This window comes from Protopterus annectens, chromosome 1.part2, assembly GCF_019279795.1.
Source record: "Protopterus annectens isolate FY-2018-M chromosome 1.part2, PAN1.0, whole genome shotgun sequence".
NCBI lineage: Eukaryota > Metazoa > Chordata > Ceratodontiformes > Protopteridae > Protopterus > Protopterus annectens.
This window is the reverse complement of record NC_056727.1, coordinates 869553981-869574688: the sequence shown is the minus strand read 5'-3', so window position 1 is coordinate 869574688 and position 20708 is coordinate 869553981. Positions and strand designations below refer to the sequence as shown.

Below are 20708 nucleotides of genomic sequence, written 5' to 3'. Positions count from 1 at the left end.
GACCCTGTGAGATATCCCCCCTAGTGAACATCTAATACAGCTGGGAGGTGTGCCTGATATGTAAGTTGTGGTAACTTCATGGGTTGCCAGCACACGATGTTGGCATTACACACAGCTTAGCGGTCAATAGAGTGGAAGCCTTTTCTATTTATGTGGAATCTCCTCTGTTCTCTGGGTGGTATCTTAATTTCTATATGTCTGCAAACTACGGCACACAGAACATCAGGATAGTGTGCTACAGGGTAGAACTCCTGCATATTTCTGGCCCTATTCTCAGGAGTATGGGAAAAATATATGTGTCACTCACATGCTGGAACATAGCATTCAGGAACTGATGGAGGATCCCGGATGCTGATGCCTGTAACACCCCCATCATGTCCCCTGTTAGTCTCTGAAATGTACCTGCAGCTAAAATTCTAAGTGCTACACATACCTTTGTCTCCACTGGTATGGGTTCCCCTTGATTTGGCCTGGCTGTGAGTTGAGGATGACAGAAGTTGGAGAGTTCCTGTAGTGTGTCTCTATCTACCCTATAGCACACTACAATTTCCACCTCATGTAGCTTACGATAAATTAAGTGGGATGTGAAAACTCTTCTCCTTCTCGGCTTTGGTCTATTAGCAGCAGCAGAACCAGCATAGATTTTACCCTGTTGTACAAACACATGAATTAAAGCAGCAGCAGCCCCTAACATTGTTTTTGTGTAGGCTCCTTTCTATGGCTCTATTCTAATAGGTTTTAGAATTTGCAGGGAAAACCAGCACTAAGTGTACACTGTTGCTTTATAACTTGTTGAATAGCTCCTCCATCTTGGGTTGGTTAATTAGCATACAATTCAGCTGCGAATTCTGTAATTTGCATGCCGCAGTGTTTACTTTGTTTGTGCAGCTCAGTGTAGCTCTACACACCATGTAGAGATGATGCCCACACACTGTAAATGGACCATGTAGGCTTTATTGGATATGGCCAAAACTTTCATACTTAGATAATGGCATTTATTTATAATGGCATTAAGGCTTCTTCTTCAAGTTATTGCATTTCCAAATTTGTGCGAATACAAATTCGTTCCTATGTATCTAACATCCCTCATCATTTCATATTCACTGCTACTTGTTTCTGCCTTAAATTTATTACAGATGATCTACATTTCCAAAGAAGCATGTATGTGACATGTTAAAATATTCTCTTCCAGCCTCACTATATGTCCATTTCTAGTTCTTCTTTTTCTGAATGGTTACTTTTCTGTGGCTCTGAAGTATGCCTTTATACTATACTCCTTGATTTAGTGTCAGTGCTCCTCAAAGCAGCACTACCGCCTGCCACCCATGTTGCAAGACAGTTCCTATTTGGATAGCTGTGCCTGTGAAAAAAACATGAACATAGTAAAATAAACATTAAGACAAAAATATCTTCTAATGACTTCTAAGTTTTATAAAAATATGAATTTTTAAGTAAAATAATGTAATATGATATGAAACATTTTTTCAGTATGGAGAAATAAAAAAATTCAATGAAAATAAGTTGGGTTTGCCATGTAAAATCACTGTATTCTGTAAAAATTCATATTTTGGACATCAGAAATTGTAACAATGCTACCACCAAATACTTCAAATAACAGTTGCTATGCAGATTATGCCCACAGGTATAAAGAAAAAACTTGTGCTGTCCCAAACTTCCTGGTTTCTTAATGGTATCTTTAAGTGCTGAACACCACTTTGACATCTGCCTGTGATTACTGGCATTTTTTTGTTGCCACATTTACTTCAACAACTCTAATACGTTACTTTTCCATCAATTCTCTTCCAAGTAGCTAGGTACTGCATTCTGTCAAGCATGTTCAATAAAATGCAAATGCACCCCGACATTTCTGAACACTCTGCTAAAATAAAAATTCAGCAATTCTACACTATCATATATTTATGAATTATGGCACCTTTCATAAATGCGATATTCTTTATTGCTTATAGTCAGAAATGATATACTTCAGCCATTAAGTCTTACAAATGCTAATGTTACCATGACAAACAGCATAAAGTCTGTTTTTTTTTTCCCAGTGGGGATACGATTACAAATGTGAAACAAGTGTATGCAGCCTCAAAATATATGCTATAAATAATGTGAAAAAGTACATGAAAACTGTAAAAAAATGTAATTGTTTAGTATGAAGATGCAAAAAATATCAAATGCAAAAAAATTTTATACACACATACTGTAAGGTAAGACTGCTGAACAGCTTTAAGTTGAAACTATTGCAGTTGGAGCACTCTCACGCTGAGGATGTGTCTTTCTTACCTGCTGCCTTCTACCAAATTACTGCTGGAACATTCCAGAAGATCTATTGTTTGAAATTTGAATTTTATCATACAGAAGGAAATCAGGAACTTCTTGACCTAATACAGGAAGGAGACTGTTGGTAAAGAATCTGTGTTGACATCATATTTCCGGTTATTTGTTGCTAGACTGTCCTCTAGCATTCAGGTAGATTGACTTTCTTTATACTGAATCCAGTCTATCACCCATCTTCATTTCAGCTGGCACTTTGAAGTATGTGCCACGGGAATGTCTGCTACCCTGCATCAATTACTTTATTTCCATTTCCATTGCCTGTTTTGCCAAGGTAGAAGTAAATACATTCCTATATAAAGCTAGAGCTAATATCAGAACAAGCTAGTCAGTTTGTTTTTCTAATACCGTGTATGTGTTTAAGTTATATTTTATATCTGCCTCTGTGAAATCAAGTGCCATTTTAGATATTTAATTCTTACACTGTATTGCCCAATTTCTTTAACTACAAAATTGTATTTATTCAATTTTCAAATCTTGTGGCTGATGATTGATTAAGGAATACATGTGTGATTGCTCTGAAGTACTGAATTGTCCTATCAACATCTGCCTTTCAAAAAGAGATGTGTCTTAGCTTTGCTACCATAAGATATTAGATTTTTAAGAGTGGTAGAGTTATTGTGTCATGTCTACGACAAACTGATCTGGCTGGTGACAATGAACTTCTGTAGGAGCAAGAATGGGTTTGAGGCCCTGAAAGTTATTGTAAACCTCTTCTGGAAGTGTGTGTGTGTGCGTGGATGTGCGCACATGCATGTGTATGTACACACGAGTTTAAATGCAATAGATGCAGTCAATATACAGTTACTGGTGGTTAATTACCACTGCAGGGCACTGGACTTCTCTGTGGTTGTCTGTTGTGAATTGTGTTTGGATGTGGCTGGTGTAGGTCATATCGGAAATGAGCAGTCCTCATTTGCTATAAACACTTAAGAGCAAATACCACATGCATGCCATTTTGTTTTAGTTTGGAGCAGTGGTGATATTTGAAATTTGCCTTTGTCCCTCATATATTAATTGGTAGCATATCATAGGCCTTTAACATTATGTTAATTGATGGTCAGTGGCATTTGTACTGCAAACTGGATTTACATAGCCTGTAAACAACTTGCTCACCAAAATGTGTGTGTACCTTTCCAGCCGCACACGTTGCACAACATTTATTTTATATGTTTTGCAGAAGAGTAAAGAACAAGCAAAATGAACACTGGATTATATCATAATATCAGTGACACACGTGACCTATACATTTGTCTGACCAAAGATGAGCTTATAGCTGCCTTGAATATAGTCAAAGTTCATTCTACTGAACCTGTAGTTATGCATCACGCAGAAAAAGAGACACTCAAGGGAGGGCCAGCAGACAGATGCCGAAGTTATAGAACATGAAAAATAGTTATACATGACAAGGAGATGTTCAACTTTTATCAGGTACACATAATAGGGTGAAAACCCACTTTTGGATGCCATTGTAAGTATGAAATTGTCTCCTCATTGAACAGACGAGGACTAATAGCTTTAGTGAATCATGTCTTTAATCAGCACTAAACAGATCAAGAGGTGAAACGTTTGGCTTCTCTGCTTACAGCTAATGCTAATTAAGAGTTTCATATGCAAATACTAGGCTATCAGTCTGCAAGTTATTACAAGCTTAGTCACTAACCAGAGGTCAGAATTAAACCCTGCACTTTGCATCTGCAAGGTAAAAACTTTAAATATTATACTAAACCCTATTTCCATGCTGAAAGTTCATAGATTCATTAATTCATAGATTGTTACTAGGCTAATGACCCAGGGGGACTTTTTAAGCCTAGCAACGTTTTCCTGAACAAAGAATAATGATGTCCTGCATCCAAATAGGACACTGAGGGCCAGACATTTATAAGCTACCTCTGTTCATAAGGGACATGGGTACCAGGCCCAGTGTAAACTTCCTATTCCCCATCCATTGGTTTAGGTTGCATTTAAACTGGGTAATAGACAAACTCAGCTTTACATGGATTGGAAGCCTGTTCCACAAGATGGTGGTCTCTGGGACACAAGTCACAGATAAAATTCAGGTCTGTGGACCTTGTATTTTTCTAGCACTCTTTGACTTATGAATATGTAGGAGATGCATACGTATGTGGTTTGCAGATGCCTTGTAAGCCAGGCATAGCACACTCCTCAGCAATTTATAGGATACTGAGCAAAGGGAAAGGACTTTAAGCCACTCTGCATAAGGCAGGTTTGTTACACCTTGTATTCTTTTTGTAAGGAGCCTCTGAGGTCACTCTAGCTGCTGCATATGCCTAGTCAGGTACATACCAAGGGAGCATTGTACTCTATGATGGATCTGATAAAGGCAGAGAACAGTGGAATAATGGCCTCTTTGGACGTAGATGCCATGCCCTTACTTATAAGTTTACCTAGTTTGTATACTAAGTTCAGACTGGTATCATTCCTTAAATTAAAACATCAACAGCTTATGCAATTAATTGTAGTTTAGTTCTGCTTGAAGGTCAGTATTGCGCAATTTGTAGGCAGACTGAGGAAAAGTACATACTCAAAATGTTTGTATTTTTAATATAATAAAAATGTCATTTTGTCTTTATCCATACTTTCTTAATTTTTGTTACCAATTTCATAATTCTCTCATCACCGTGTATACAATAAGCTGCTTTTAGTTATCTTCAGTTTCTCTGAATTACTGACCTAATTTTTCTTGTGGTAATTCATGCTTAAGATCAGCTACTTTTCCTTGTCTACACAATGTAATATGATAAAACAAATGAAAAGTACATGAAAGAACATATATGATTCAACAGAAAGCCAAACAGAAACAACTTCAGGCATTAAACAAATGTAAACATTCTTAAACATGACTTACTTCAAATAGGATGTTCTTAGTGTTGGATTAAAACTTAAAAGAAAGGGGGACAGTTTTTTTGGAAATAATTTTTTCTCTTTCTGTTTTATTGAAATCATATATTTCACATCTAGGTACACTGGCTCGACCCATCCATCTTATATTAGTCTATTATTTTCATCAATATAACAATAATTTACATTATTTTTAATGCACTGCAATTTCTTCATGTAACAATTCCTGCCTTATAAAATGCAATTGTATTATTACCCTCACTTCCTATCAAATGCAACCCTAATCCCCTTGAAATTATAACACTTATGCCTTGTTTCACTTTTCCTACTATCCCACTTCTTTGTTCTATTTACTTCCCCAACATATATTACATTTCTCCTTTAATCTTTTTGCCTGGCTCTTATTACCCTCAGTCATAATGTATGGAATACACAATCCCTATTTTTCTTCAGTAACACTACTGATATTGCCGGCTTTCCACACCTTCACAATTTGTCCTTTCTATCACCTGACCATTAATTCACCTTCCATTTCATCTCTCCTCTGCTTTGCCCACTCCAGGTAAACATCCATCCCTCCTTTACCTTTTCCTTATATAGCCTGTCATTTATTCTGTAGCATATATAAATGTTGTGTACTTATCTGCCACACCTCTAATACTCTACACTCTCCTATCAATCATCTTCTCCCAATATCCTTGCGGTCTTATATCACTGTTGAACAGCCTTCTATGCTGGTCTTTCACTAGCTCTGATCTTTTTAGAAATGTTCCCATTTCCCATGCTACTATTTACATTTCATTGCTCTCTCATATGCTACTTTCCTTTATCCATGTCTCCTTACGCTACTTTCCTTTATCCATGTCTTCTTACGCTTATGCAACTTTCCTTTATCAACATCTCCTTACGCTTACTAAAGCTCTTTACTCCCTCCTCCTTGTCCTTCTTCCCGAGTCCCTATATATCAATCCTATCTTTCCTTGTTTTATACACTCCCAGTAACAGATCCTTGCACTGATACCTTGCTTTTGTCATCTCTGTCTTTTTTCTTCATTCTCAGCATCTACCCTCTTTATTAATCCCCTATACACCAACCAGTTTCCTGCTACTCAATCCCACTCAAAGTATTCATCTGCCTGGTCTATTTGCCTAACATTCCCTTTACTACATCCCTTAACATAGGATCATAGGAAGTTACTAGGCTATTGGCCCTGATGCCCTTACAAGCCTAGCCAAAAATGTAGGCCATGTTCCAACATGGGCACTTTCTACTTTTTTCTTCTAGTCTCTCTCCCTGTTGAATATATTGTTTCCTCCTTTTGACCATGACAACATCACCATGTGCTGTAATCCTCCTCCTTCTGTCCATATAGTTAATAATTTCTTGGGATGATACTGTGAGCCCAATTCCTTTCTAAACTCCTCAATATCTCCAGCACCTGAACTAACAACTCTCTCCCTTTTACAATAACAATATGCAATCATCTGAAAACATGTTTTTTCTAATTTTCTGACCTCTCATTTCTCAACTTTCTATCAAGCCATTTATTCACTGTGCTAATTTCTCTACAAGCAACATAAATAAATAGGGGGACAATGACATCCCTGCCTTGTATTTCAGGTTAGACTCATCCCATTAGACAAGCCTCCACTTACCCTGTATTGAATATTTGGCATCTTACATGGATCCTATAATACTCTGCGACATCCTTACTTCTCCCAGTACCAGCTTTGGTGTTGTCATCATAAACACCAAGCTTAAGGATTTAAATGCCTTCAGAATATCTGAGTACAACCTCTGCCTCATTTATCTTTTCCAGCATACAACTCGTGCAATTTAACAACAGTTTCAGACTACATAAATGGCCTGTCTTTCACAAATCCCACTAGTGACTTTCCAACTAATTACCATAATCATATCTGCAGTTTAGCTGTACATATCCTAGCTATAATTTCATTATCACTGTTGCATAATGAAACTGGTCTATAGTTTGCAAAGCCCTGCATTCTCCCCTTTTCCTTATACAATACTACCATCTGTGCTTACCAAATGGATTGCAGTACTTTTCCTTCTGCTTCTTCCCCTATTCTATAAAGCAAAGCCACCAAGTATTGCCTTATCAGTCCTCCCACTAACTTGTAATAATCAACTAAGAAAACAGCTAAGCCACCTCCTTTGACTTTTTCATGATTCATCACAGCTACTACTTCATCCATGCTCACCACCTTGTGGATCTCTTTTCTGTCTTCTTCCTCAAGATTTGGTCCCGAACATTTCTTAAACCTCTTCCCACTTGATTCTCTTTGCATATACAAATCCTCACAAAATGTCCTAAATTCATCTAAGTCATTACTCTTGGTAACCTTACTTCTTTCTGTTTCTATGCTAGCCATGCCATGTTCTCTTCTTTGCATCCTTTTCTTTATACACTAATACTTTCATGTCAGTGTCCCTTTTATATACCCGTCTGCCTCAACTCTGCTCCACCTATGCCTGTATGCGTTTTCCTTATAGCTCTTATAACTCCTCCTACAACTCATTGATCCTGCCTTTCTTAGCCATGAACTCTTGCTTTAGTTGCTGCACATCCTCATTCATTTCTATTTGGTCTCTGATTCTAGCGCCGCTTCATCTCTATTTATCCCGTCCAGTCTTTCACAACCTGTTTGGCTTTCCATGTATCCTAGGACTTCTGCCTTCTAAGCAGTCTTAATTTTGTCATGCCCTTTAATTCAAACTCCACTGTTCTGGTTTACTCTTTTGAATTATCTCCTTAGCCATCTGTTGTCACTTTTCTACCAGATCTGCATCTCCTATTTACTAGAGTTTCATCTGCATTTCAGTTGTCCTTCCCTTCCATCTTTATACAGAACTGTAACCAATGAATGATATGACACCTCCCCTCCCTTCTCTACATACCACTGTAACCAATGAATGACATGACACCTCCCCTCCCTTCTCTACATACCACTGTAACCAATGAATGACATTCACCTTTTACATATAACTGTAACCAATGAATGACATGACACCTTCCCTTCCTATTTTACATAGCAATATAACCAATAAATGACATGACACATTCCCTTCCTTCTTTACATAGTAAAGTAACCAATGAATGTCATGACACCTTCCCTTCCTTCTTTACATAGCAATGCAACCAATGAATGGCATGACACCTTCCCTTCTTTATTTACATAGCACTATAACCAATGAATAACATGATACTTTACATTGCACTTTAACCAATGAATAACATGATACTTTACATTGCACTTTAACCAATGAATGGTTTCCTTTCCTTCTTTACATAGTATTGTAAGCAGTGAATGGAATGACACCGTCCCTTCCTTCTTTACATAGCACTGTAAATCAGTGAATGACATGACACTTGCCTTTCCTTCTTTATGTAGTACTGCAACCAGTGAATGACATGACATCTTCTCTTCCTTCTTTACATAGCACTGTAAACAATGGATGAAGTGACACCTTCTCTTCTCTGTTCATATACCACTGTAACCAATAAATACCATGACACGACACTCTTCTTTCATATATGTTTATGCACTCTGCCTCAAATTAACTTTCAGAAAGCAGAATATTCATTCCAGCCTATGTCCCTGCATATCTTCCTATGCTCTAAACATAAATTGCTTGATCCTCCCTCATTCTTCCTTACATGTATCTAGTATTCATATCCATTTCATTAATTTTTTTAAGCTTGTCTGACATGTCATACTAAACTCTACCTTTCCATGGAACCTGTCTAGTTTTAGGAAAGAAGAACTTAACTTTTGGAAAGAGTTCTTAAAGACGTTTTAAGACACTTAACTGAAATGCAGCAACTAAAGTGGACATGTAGTTGGTTGCAGAACATGTAGTTGGTTGCAGAGGAGAGCATAGGGGCACCAATAATCCATTCACTTTTGTCTCCATTTCTCATAAATCTGGCTGTGCAATTCTGTACAGAAGTGGAGCCTGTAATGCAAATACAGGGAAATTGCTAAGACAGGAAACCAGGGAGTATAACTAGTGTAGCTGAATGGGATGCACTTTTACTAGGCCTGCAAGAAGTGCTTGTGTGCTAGTAGCTAGAGATATACCTACTTGTTGTCACTTGCTTGAAAAAGCAAGTGTTCAAACTCCCACCACCCAATCGCCAGTGTCTACATAGCCTACCCATTACTTGACCTTATTCACTAGAGCCCTAACTCTAACACTAAAACTCCCATTTAACCCAGTTCCTCACTCCCTTACCCCAAACTCCACTTCCCCCTTCCCAAGAGTCCCCAGTCACTCCCTAAGCCTAAAACTCCAACCCCCCTTCCTTAAACCTAAATTCTGCAATTATTCCTTAACCCTAAAACTTTCTTCCTGTTCAATGAAACTAAAACTCCTCTAAAACCCCTCCTGCTGCTCCATTCTAAACCCCCCTCCCACTCTCTCCTCACAGCTGCTTGTCCAAACTCATATACGAGTTTGAGCATAAGCAGTTCTCTCTCCCAACGGCTGCTTGCCCAACCTCATATTCAAGATCTGGAACTAGCAGTAGACTAACTGAGATGCATGGTGCTTGGGTCCCTGGCTTCAAGACAGTGGGTTTCAAGAGTTTAAGACTTGCGATCCTGCAGGAATCCCCTTCCCACTCAACCTCTGACTCAACAAATCTTGCCTGCGATATACATATGCGGGAATAATATAAGAAGCTGTAAAGAGCCTGTAGCATTTCTGCCCCAGTAAAGAAGCAGTAAGAATGGGAAATGTGAAAAAAAGCTATCTGAAAGCTGTATGTGGTTTCTCTGTAAAGATGGAGCAAAATGCACAATATAACTAATGTATAAAATATCTGAAAACTTTAGTAAATATGTAATAATGCTACATCAAAATGTAAACGTATGCAGAAAATATAAAATTTTTAGTGAATGAAAAAGAGGAAAAACATGAAAGCATTGCAGGTGGATAATCACCTGTAGACTCACATTAGCAGGGCTTTCTGATTTGTACCACCTCTGCTCAAGTAATAAATTATCTCACATAGATGGAAACTGCCACATTTACTGTTTAGAATTTGATATCTGATTTTGGTCATACTAGAAGGAGGTAGAAATATCTTGACCAGTTGTAGGAATGAAAGGATTGCACAAATTGATACATTTTAATAAACTGATATTTAAATGAATATATAACTTAAAACTTTAAATTAATAAATTCATATCTATATAATTGACCCTGCTGCATGGAACTCACTTCCTGACTCTGTTAAGAGACTCCAACAACCTACAGACATTCTCTAAGCATTTAAAATAGAACATTCTAGAGGCAAAAATATGTCATTCTTTCAGCAAACCAGGATGAATATTTGTAATCTTTACTCAAAGGATTGCTAATGGTTTGGGTTGAATGTCATTGTTCTTCTGTATTCTTAATGGTTTATTAAATTAATGTAAATGGGTTTGGAGTCATTATATTGTTTGCTCCTGCACCTTTCCTTTATTCTTCTTTAATATTTAGACATTTTTTCTTCTAGATGTACATTATCCAGACTGTTAGATCTGTACAATGAATGTTTGACCATGTATTATATTGTTATACTTCCTGTCTTTGTATTAGATCTGCACACTGAATGTTTGACCATGTATTATATTGCTATACTTCCTGTCTTTGTATTAGATCTGCACACTGAATGTTTGACCATGTATTACATTGTTATACTTCCTGTCTTTGTATTAGATCTGCACACTGAATGTTTGACCATGTATTATATTGTTATACTTCCTGTCTTTGTATTAGATCTGCACACTGAATGTTTGACCTTGTATTATATTGTTATACTTCCTATCTTTGTATTAGATCTGCACACTGAATGTTTGACCATGTATTATATTGTTATACTTCCTGTCTTTGTATTAGATCTGTACACTGAATTGTTATCCATGCATTTACATTTTATATCTCTTTGACCAGGCTGTGCCTGAAAGGGGTCCTTAGACAAATAATAATTAATCAATTTATAAATAAATAATAAAAATACTGTAATGCCATTCCAAGACATCCCTCCAAAGTTCAAGTGGACTGACTCTCTTTCTAGATGATCTAGAATAGCAACAATTTTCAGTTCAGTTGTTAGCTGAAAGTGCATGTCTAAGGGTTGTCTGATTTGTTGTTTTAGTGAATTAATTTCCATTTATTTTGTCTGCAGATATTATGCATTTTCTAGATGGTGACAGCTGGCAGAGCCTAGTAATCCTGTAACTAGAATTAGTCTCAGAACTATGGTATTTCTAATCCCATCTGTTTAAAACTTGCTATATTTCTCTGTGTAATCTAAACACATCCTAGCTGTTTTGCGGGTTTTAGAGTTGAGCTTCCTGAAGCATATTTGCCCAAAGTCATAAGATGCTATGGTGCAAAGTGCTGATAAGTATTTTCCATACAAAATCACTGTCTGTATAGTCTATATACACACATTAGCAAGGATTCCTTTGTTTTGGGAGCTTTCTCCCTTTTTCATGCTCATGATGCTATGGACTTCATATACTTAAGTTTGAAGAATGTAACAAGATTGCTCATCACATGAGGGTGCAGGGGGCTTGCTCTACTCCCAAAAAAGCACTTACAGTTTGAGATTTCACATGTTGGTATTTCTGGCATTTGGGCTCGATGATGTGGTTCCTCAGCATCTGGTGGCTCAAGAGTTTAATACTGGAAAACCCACATAGCTGTCTGTATATTTAATTCTAAAACAGAACTGCCTAATTTCTTTAAGTAAGGAATTTTACATATTAAGTTGCAAAAATTTATGGGTGTTGGCTTAATCATGTTTATATTGTCACTGGTGATGAAAAATATACATTTTACTATTGGTATCAGCATTTTGACAGGCTATTTTACTTGGGTTTCACAAGATGTTGGGTTGTAATTTATGCCCTGGGTGTGTCATACTAATCTGGCTTTGAACTACCATAACAGTGAAAAGGACACTGTGACACTGGAAGTTATAACAAGCCTCTTTTGGGAATTATTGTATTTGTATGCAGTAGATGTGGCAAAAATGCATTTACCACTGGTAAGTCAGCCCTTCAAGGCAATGGCCTCAGAGTGAGATGGGTGACTTCTTGGGTAGCTAGTGTGAGTCATATCTCAAGGCAGCAGTGCTCATTTACTATTAGGCCACCTGCCTCATGTATACCATTTTTATTTAGGGTAGACTTGTGGATCAAAGCATTGTAAACCTGTTTGTCCCATATTAATTGTGACACAGTGTAGTTACTGGCCTGTGTCATCACATGCTGTTTTCAAAAAGACAATGATAATAATTTGTTTTAGTATTTATTTATTTAACATTTGTTTACCAGGATAATCCAGCTGGACCACTAGTGTCTGTTTTCAGTGGAGTCCTGGGGAGAAAAGCTCCATACAGTAAAAAACTACGCTAGGTTACAGAGTAACATGGAAGTGACGGTTGAATAACATATGGTAGGATAGCTAATAAGTACAAAGGATACAATTTCCAAGTATATATGTAAGTATAACAGTTTCATAGAATGGCAAAGGTACAATATATGTGCAAGGCATTTTCATAGTAGAACATATATGCAATATATTCAATTTATACACAAGGCAACTGTAGAGCAACATAAGTGTTCTGCAGATGCTTAGGGTGGTAGGCTCCTGTGTTGGGTTAGGATTCAGGAGGGTGCACTGCAGTTGCATAAAGGCTTGGAAAAGAGAGATGATTTAAGAAGGTTTTTGAAAGTTGAGGCACTTAATAAATAATAATAAAACAAAGTGATGTGTTAAATATTTTGCAGCCCTTTTCATTATTATGGAAACTTTTCACTCTCCAGATAAAAAGATCGAAAACTGGTGTTCTGCCTATATAATTTCCAGCGTGTTTCATTTCTGCTACTAACTACCCCCCCCCCCCCCCCAATTCCACATCAATTGTTGGCGAGCTTGTTCCCATTTTTTTTCGCATGCCATCTTCATGATTTTTCCACAAATTGTCTCTTTACGTACCTTTTCCACCAGTCCATCATTCTAGTAAACTCACCTGTAATATTATATTTAAAAATGTTTTGGTCAGCTGTATTAACACTGCACTCTCCATCCTCCTCTTGCTGATGGTGAACGAGACATTTTCAGCACTTTGCCAAGCTGCGGAGATCAGACCAAGCTATGAGGTTAAGAACAATATAAATAAACAAACGCTTTGTAAGATGTAACGCTCTTGATAATTAATTGTTATAACTGACATGCACATTTAGCTGTGGATTTGTGGAAATACTACAGTTATGCATTTTAACGTATATGCATTACCTTGCTACAATGTGCTGTGGACAAGCTACTCTCCTTGTTCAGCAAATTATTGGAACTGCTGTTTAGCAGTAAGTAATCTAAATTACAAATGCATCAGCAAGCTGGCGTGATTCGTGTAACTGCAGTTATGTGATATACGTGCAGCTCACTGCTACTGCATTCTTGTAAGGGTCGCTAATCACATACCGTCCATTAATAGGTTGCAGCAGAAAGCTTGGAATTCAAACACACCACGTGAAACCTGAAAGAAGAGATTTGTGTAAATAATGAAACAAATGGCGTAGCCTTCAATTACCAACTTAAGAAAGAGATAGAAGTAGAGTGGCGGTCAGATACAAACAGTTTGCAAAGGCTAAAGATAACAGTTTGCAAAGGCTAAAGATAACAGTTTGCAAAGGCTAAAGATAACAGCGCGCAAAACTTGCAATAAATCCGAACTGGCTGCTAAAGCTGTACCACTGCAGCATGCGCTTTGGAGATCTGCAGCCCACAGAATGCGGCGTCCCAAGGACAGCATACTTAACCTGCAGCACCTAAGCACATACTAAAGCTCTGGTCATGCCATCTGTAGTTACGAGAATAGTCGTCCAAATGAAAGAAGCATGCTAAACTCCTGGTACGGTAAACAAGCTGACTTGTGTGCTGGACTCGTTACATGCTACGTATACCCCCTTTTTCTAAAAGGCTCTCTAAATGCCTCCTTCCTCTGTGGAGGCTGTTGCATTCCGGTAAATCCAGTTCCTGAGTTTCGGCTCATCCGTTCCCCATCACCGTAACAGGAACACATTGGCTCTTTACGATTAACCCCTGGAGCTGCAGTGCAGGAGCAGTTGAGATTGGAGAAATCACTTACTTGTAGCTCAGTGCTTGCTACTCGAGACACTTGGCTTTGCAAGCCTACGCTTATGTGCGGTGAGGGGGAACCCCTTTAAGGGTAAGAAAGGATTGGGTTACCTGGTCGCATTGCTTTTGTGATTTGCGCATTACTCTTTTTCACCATCATATCCTTTACTAGAAGAGTGGAGTTAAGGATTTAATTCTTCACAAGAGGGGGATCCCCGTCAAGGTAAGTGATGGATTGGTTCAGTGTGGCTGTCAGGAATGGTGAGGTGCCAGTGATTGCATTCCCATTGTCCTAGATCCATAAATATGGTTAATGACTCGCTACATTTAATATTGTGTTATATTTAACAAAGGCAGCTTAGAATTGTGAGTCCTGCGTGGCAATTTTGGACTGAATCATTTAGCACATTGCAAGACATTTTCAGTGAGAAAATGTGTGAGCGTAAGTGATAATTAATTTGGTACAGAGGCGCACTATAATGAACATTGCCTGTGATAGACTGCGCTTCTCTTTTGATCCGTTGTCTGTAATAGCATGCAGTGTAGTTGGTTTTAACTTTATAATGCCACAAGACCGAATGAACAGTGATGGCCATCTGTCTGTACGAATTGTGTGGGTGTAATGTAGTATTATTTCCCATGTGATGCTTTGATGAAAAAACTCTAGAAAACTCCTAAATCACCTGTTAAGTTCCGAATGTTTTCATCTACGGTTGCTCCAGATGGTGTCTAATGTGTTAACATTATATTGTGGCATATATAATGGGCCAGTTATTCAGCAAGCAGTTCACTGCTGATTTCTAGATTGTATTTTTATATGAGCACAGTTTTTACCTCTTCATTCCCTTGTGAAATGTTAATAGTCGTAAAATACATGCGTGAATTGTTAGTTTCTCTAGGTTAAAACTTGGGTACAGGTAGTGTGTAGTTTCTGTTATCCTGTTTTGAATTATAACAGATTGATATTTTGCGGCAAGTAGTCCTCATTTTTGCTGATAAAGTTTTGACATTTCTCAGGCTTGATGAGCAGGGTATTCGGAATACATAGTGTGTTTTATCAAGGTTCGTGGCAGATAGTTACTTATCAAACATCATGAATTAAAGGAAATCATTGTTTGCACCGTAAAAAATAAATAAATAAATAAAACAAATCTGATGTATGTAAAACTTGAAACATGCAGTGATGAATTCTGTATCGTGTCTCATTATAGAACCAGAATTTGAAACTCTGAACAGCCGTATATATTTTTTCATGTATTAACTTACTACATCTACAAGGCCGAAGCTGCACTTAGCTTAGTCAGAGCTAAGTCGTCTGTATACTCGGTAAATTAAACCATTCCATCCTGTATATGAGACTCCAGATGGACTTTCTATATTTCTTTTTTATATGAATCTCTATTTCTAGATCATTGAGGACCCCAGACTCCGATCTCCAGTAAGAACAATTAAATCTATAAGTCTAATAGTGTTTAATAAAATATTTAAAAATAGGTAATTTGTTTAGCAAATCATTGATTTAGTGAGGTTGATCACCTTGAGAAAATACTAGGGTATACAAATCTGTTGACAGTTAGAACAGCTATAAGGTTAAGTCCTAATGCCATTTGTGCTTAGCTTTTGAACCATTTTAGTTCAGAATAAAGTGAGCAGCTGAAAACTGTAAATTGTGGTTACAAGCAGTAGGTACCCAGTTTTAAAAAAGGAAATCCATAGTCCCATCTGAGTGTAATGCTGCTACTACAAGAAGTTCATTGTTGTAGAATCCTTTTCCATGAACATGTGTGCTTTAAACATACTATTCTGTTGAGTGTGATAAACAATAACTTTTTATATAGTTGTGTATGTAATTGTGTTTGTTCCCAAGTTAATTTTCTTAAACTCTTTATCGTGATCATGCCATTTTATGGTAAGATGATTGATTCTAGTGTTTTATAAATTTTATAAGATCCTTTCATTATAAATGGTTGCACATGGCAGCCTTAAATGGATGCTAAGTTTTTTCCTCAATTTTCTGCACTCTGTTCAGTTGATTTCCCATTATAAATGTATGTCCATTCTTCTCCAGATGTTTCGCTAGTGACCTTTAAGTTAGGATGGTGTCCATTAAAAAAAGATAATTTTCAGCTAACCGGTTCTCACTGTCACAGGCATGCACATGGTAAGCTCTAGTACCCCAAGCTGCTCGATTGCTCTTTTGAACATCTAAAAATATACAGTTACTGAAAATCTATTTGCAGTTAACTACCCCAAACATCCTTGTTTACAACCTTGGATATGACATACTATCCAACTTTGCTTTTTTATTATATTAAAAGGCTTTAGCTAGAGCATTTGGCTTTCAACTACATTTTAGTTGGCTTTTATCATTTATAATTTGGTAACGCATACACTCATTCGAAAAACAGGCTGACAGTTATTCAAATATGTGGAAAATAATGGAAGGATTCGAATCTGGTGATAGAAGCAGGAAGCAAAGGATGCTGTGACATATGTTGTTAAAAATGAAGAATCAGACTAACTGTATGTTGTAAACTCCATTCCTGTTGTGAGAATTTTATTTGGTTTTAATGACTTCTGTTGCTGTTACTAAGATTATGTTTTGTGACCTTCAGATTACTTCAGCTTTTTAAGTTTGGTAACAAATGAAAAGAGATTTGTAATTTAATGTGACAAGCTTGGCTGTCAGCTTTTAACTGTATTACTTGCCTTTTTAGCTTATTACACTGTATACTTTTTCTCATGTGCTAGAATGAATATTTACCATAGCTTCCAGCCAGTTACACCGTTAGTTTACTGCGAAGTTCTAATACTGCTGTGTACTACTACACAGATTATATTTATAGATGCATGCACCATTAAATCGCAAAATATTAGGGGAAATGATCCCTGTGTCCCAGCTGTTATTTTTTTCAATTTTAATAACTTTACTCACACTTTGCCATGCCATATTAGTTATTGGGTAACACATTCAACTTGTCATAGATTCACTAATCGAAAGAACTGTATATGAATTTGTATACTCATTAAGGATAATCTGGCATTCATGGGGAATCCAAGATGCTTCTATAAAAAGAATGTACCTTGTTCCTGTGGACATTTGCTTACATGAGATTACAGGAGATCTTCATGTTACATTTGCTTCCAATATATTTATATTGAATACAGCTCTGTGGTGTTATAATGTCTTGTTGCATAGTGATGTGCAAAAACATTTTGTATTTACCTGGTTAGATATGGAAAGAAGCATAGCTGTTTAGAATGCTTGCCATGCTTTCAAAAATAATTTAAAAATGTGTTGCAGTTCGAAGTTCCATTCAGAAGATGTTACTACTGGGTACATTTTAGCAAAATGATCTTTTTTTGTGATGTCTTCAGAAAATCAGTCTAATACAGCTGTGAGGTGTCGCTCACAATGGCTAGCAATAGCATGGCAAAACCCATCCGTTCTAAAAAGCTACAGAAAAAAATCTCTTCTGCTGACTGAATGTAATTGGGTCAGGAAATTAGTTTTACATGGTATAAATGCTAATTGTGCTTTTTAATTTGTAGGAATTACTGTATGTGCATTTTATCTATTTATTGATGATATATGGAAAGTAGAAAAATATTTTTTAAGTTTTTCACAAAGCAGTACCTCCCTTTTCATTTATTTTTATTTCTACATCAGTTTGGGGTACATCTTTGCCATTCTAAAATGATAGTCTTGACTTCAGCAAGTCATACATCAGACTACACATATAGACCAGGAAAAAACAATTTATTGTTGTTGTTGTTAATAATAATGGTGAATACATTGGTATACTAATTTAACTGGTGTATGCATTTATTTGATGTTTATTGAATGGGTGTTCTTTTATGGGTCCAATAGATATGTGATGAGGTTTGCACACAAAGACATGTTTTTATGTCACTGACACAGTTTACTGAGACAAATTCAGTAAGAAGTTACAATGTCCTAATAGTCTGAGGAACTTTAAACATCACTGCTCTGAAAATCTGCTGGTTGCTATAGATGATGTTCTTAAAAGTCTTCTAAGACATGAAAATGTCATTATTTCCATAACGTTTTAATGGGGTGATAGTTTGGAATGAACCACATAAGTAGTCGTAGAACAAAGTCTTAACTACAAAATAGCAGATACAATTCTAAGAAGTAGAATTAATTTGTGTTGTGGATATGTTTACTGGTCAGGTTCAAATGTGGTTGAAATGTACTATATTTGCATGAATTAAAATAAATACATATAACTAAAAAATTGCAGACAAAATCGGTATAGTTAGGCTGATTGTAAATCACAGGCATTTGTTACTGGTGAAACCTAGTATCTTATGAAAAAGTGAGTAGTAATACATTTCCTGTAAATATGGTAACCAGATTGTGACCATTTCCTGTAAATATGGTAACCAGATTGTGACCATTTCCTGTAAATATGGTAACCAGATTGTGACCATTTCCTGTAAATATGGTAACCAGATTGTGACCATTTCCGTTTTTCCCCTCTGCCTGTTGATCATCAGCACCCAAACATTAATTGTCTCTCTCCCCAACACAGGGGCCTGAGCAGGGATGGTGGATGACCAGGAAGGGCCATCATTCAGACAACCATCAGAGTGGTTAGAGATTCTTTTTCTGTGTTGCCATATTCCCACTTATACCTAGTGATGCTTTAGGGTGGGGATGTGTAGTGGGCTGTAGCAAAGAGCAGCCATCTCACTTCTGCAAAGGGCATGTACTCTGTCTCTGAAACATAAGGGAAGGTTTCCCTGGTCTTTCTCAAGGAAGCTACACTCCTCTGTGTGTTCCTAAGTGCTTGCATCCCTCTCCACCACCCCTGCAAGGAGGCAAGCAGGACACACCCCTTCATTTCACTCCTCTCTGCTTTGCTGTTGCAATGCTGGGGACATGAATTGAACCCTGGTTATCTGAGCCATAGTCAGGGCTCCGCTAGGCAGACTGTGATTACTTCTGGTGTTACAGTAATGTACATTTTGTGGGGAAAGGCACAGAAATCAAACAAGAATTGGTTATCATATTTAGTGAGGCATGTTGTACTTCGTGAATGATAGTTTGTACGTGTCAGTACGATCTGCTGATTGGGACAGTCTCAGGCAAAACAGTCAATATATTGATGTAAACACTGTTCTTACAAATAACACTTTATTTTAGAATCGACATAATCCAGTTTGGGGTTACATTTTTGCTTTTCTAAAATGGTATTCCTGACTTCAGCAAGTCTAACATATACACTTGATGGTTTTCAGTTAAGATTTACTAATAAATCATCAACAAACTTGAAGCAATACTCAGTGAACCACATGTGTATGGAGGGACAGAGGACCCTTACATGCCATCAATGGTCCTCCTGCATTTAATGTCTCTACCTACTACCCTGGTTTGCTGTCCAGCTACAGAGTCAAGTGAATGTGCAATATACTGCTGTCCAATATACTGCTGTCCAATATACTGCTATCCTATCTTGAGGGCAGAGGGTATAAAACATGGACGATGATAGCTATTCCTCAGTGATGACCAGGTGGCTAACACTAGCCTGTGTTTTAAACATATGACTGGATATTAGTTTGTGTACCCACGCATTCACCGTAGTGCTTCATATTATCATTACTGCTCATTTGTGCAAAGGGTAGCTGTATTTGCTCATTTGGTATAGTATGATATCTCCAGGATGATACCAACATTTGTTGTAATTTCGACAACCTAGTCCTAGTGACTAGAGGTCTCTGTTCCCTGGAGAGGCAGGAATCCTTGGACCAAGGGTCAGCGGGTATCACCATAGCACCCCATGAGAATAAATGTACCGGATTCAGCTTCACACTGAGGAAAAAGATGAAAAAGTATAGCAGTAGTGACTTGAGATACTGCTGTTAATTACATCAGCCATTTTCTGTCTTGTTTCTTCAGACTTGCATGATGCTACCATGATTGAGATACCACAGACTTGTATAATGTCCTACCATGACTGAGAGACAATTTCTACTTATGGTTATTGTTTGGAGAAGACGATGTAGCTAGACATCATGTTACTTGTAGTAAGTGACCTAATTTGAAAATAAATAATTCTAAGTAATCTGATTTTATATTTTTCTTGGATAGAACAAATATTTAGTTTACTTTGTGCTTTTTTTATTTCCAGAGCTAATCAAACCCTGAGGCTGACTCATTCAACTAGAATTGTCATGGAAAAACATACTCACACTGCATAGCCAAACTATGGAACTCTGTCCAAATTCAATCAGAACTATAGCAAGCCACCATGTACTTATATTTTGAGGGGTGAGAAAGTTAAACATTTAATATATACAATTGTAACTCCTCCCC

The 20708-nt window shown here is 37.2% G+C and overlaps 1 long non-coding RNA gene across 2 annotated transcripts; it reads right to left on the bottom strand.

The window, feature by feature from the left end:
• Nucleotides 1–1113: 1113 nt before the first annotated feature.
• Nucleotides 1114–13736, bottom strand: LOC122792481. Of its 2 annotated transcripts, none has more exons than XR_006363318.1 (3): nt 13526–13736; nt 13260–13382; nt 1114–1360 (listed from the first exon to the last, which is right to left on the bottom strand). It is a non-coding gene; the product is annotated as an uncharacterized LOC122792481 (long non-coding RNA). The 2 variants fall into 2 exon arrangements; XR_006363319.1 differs by having other exon boundaries at nt 13260–13363.
• Nucleotides 13737–20708: the final 6972 nt, after the last annotated feature.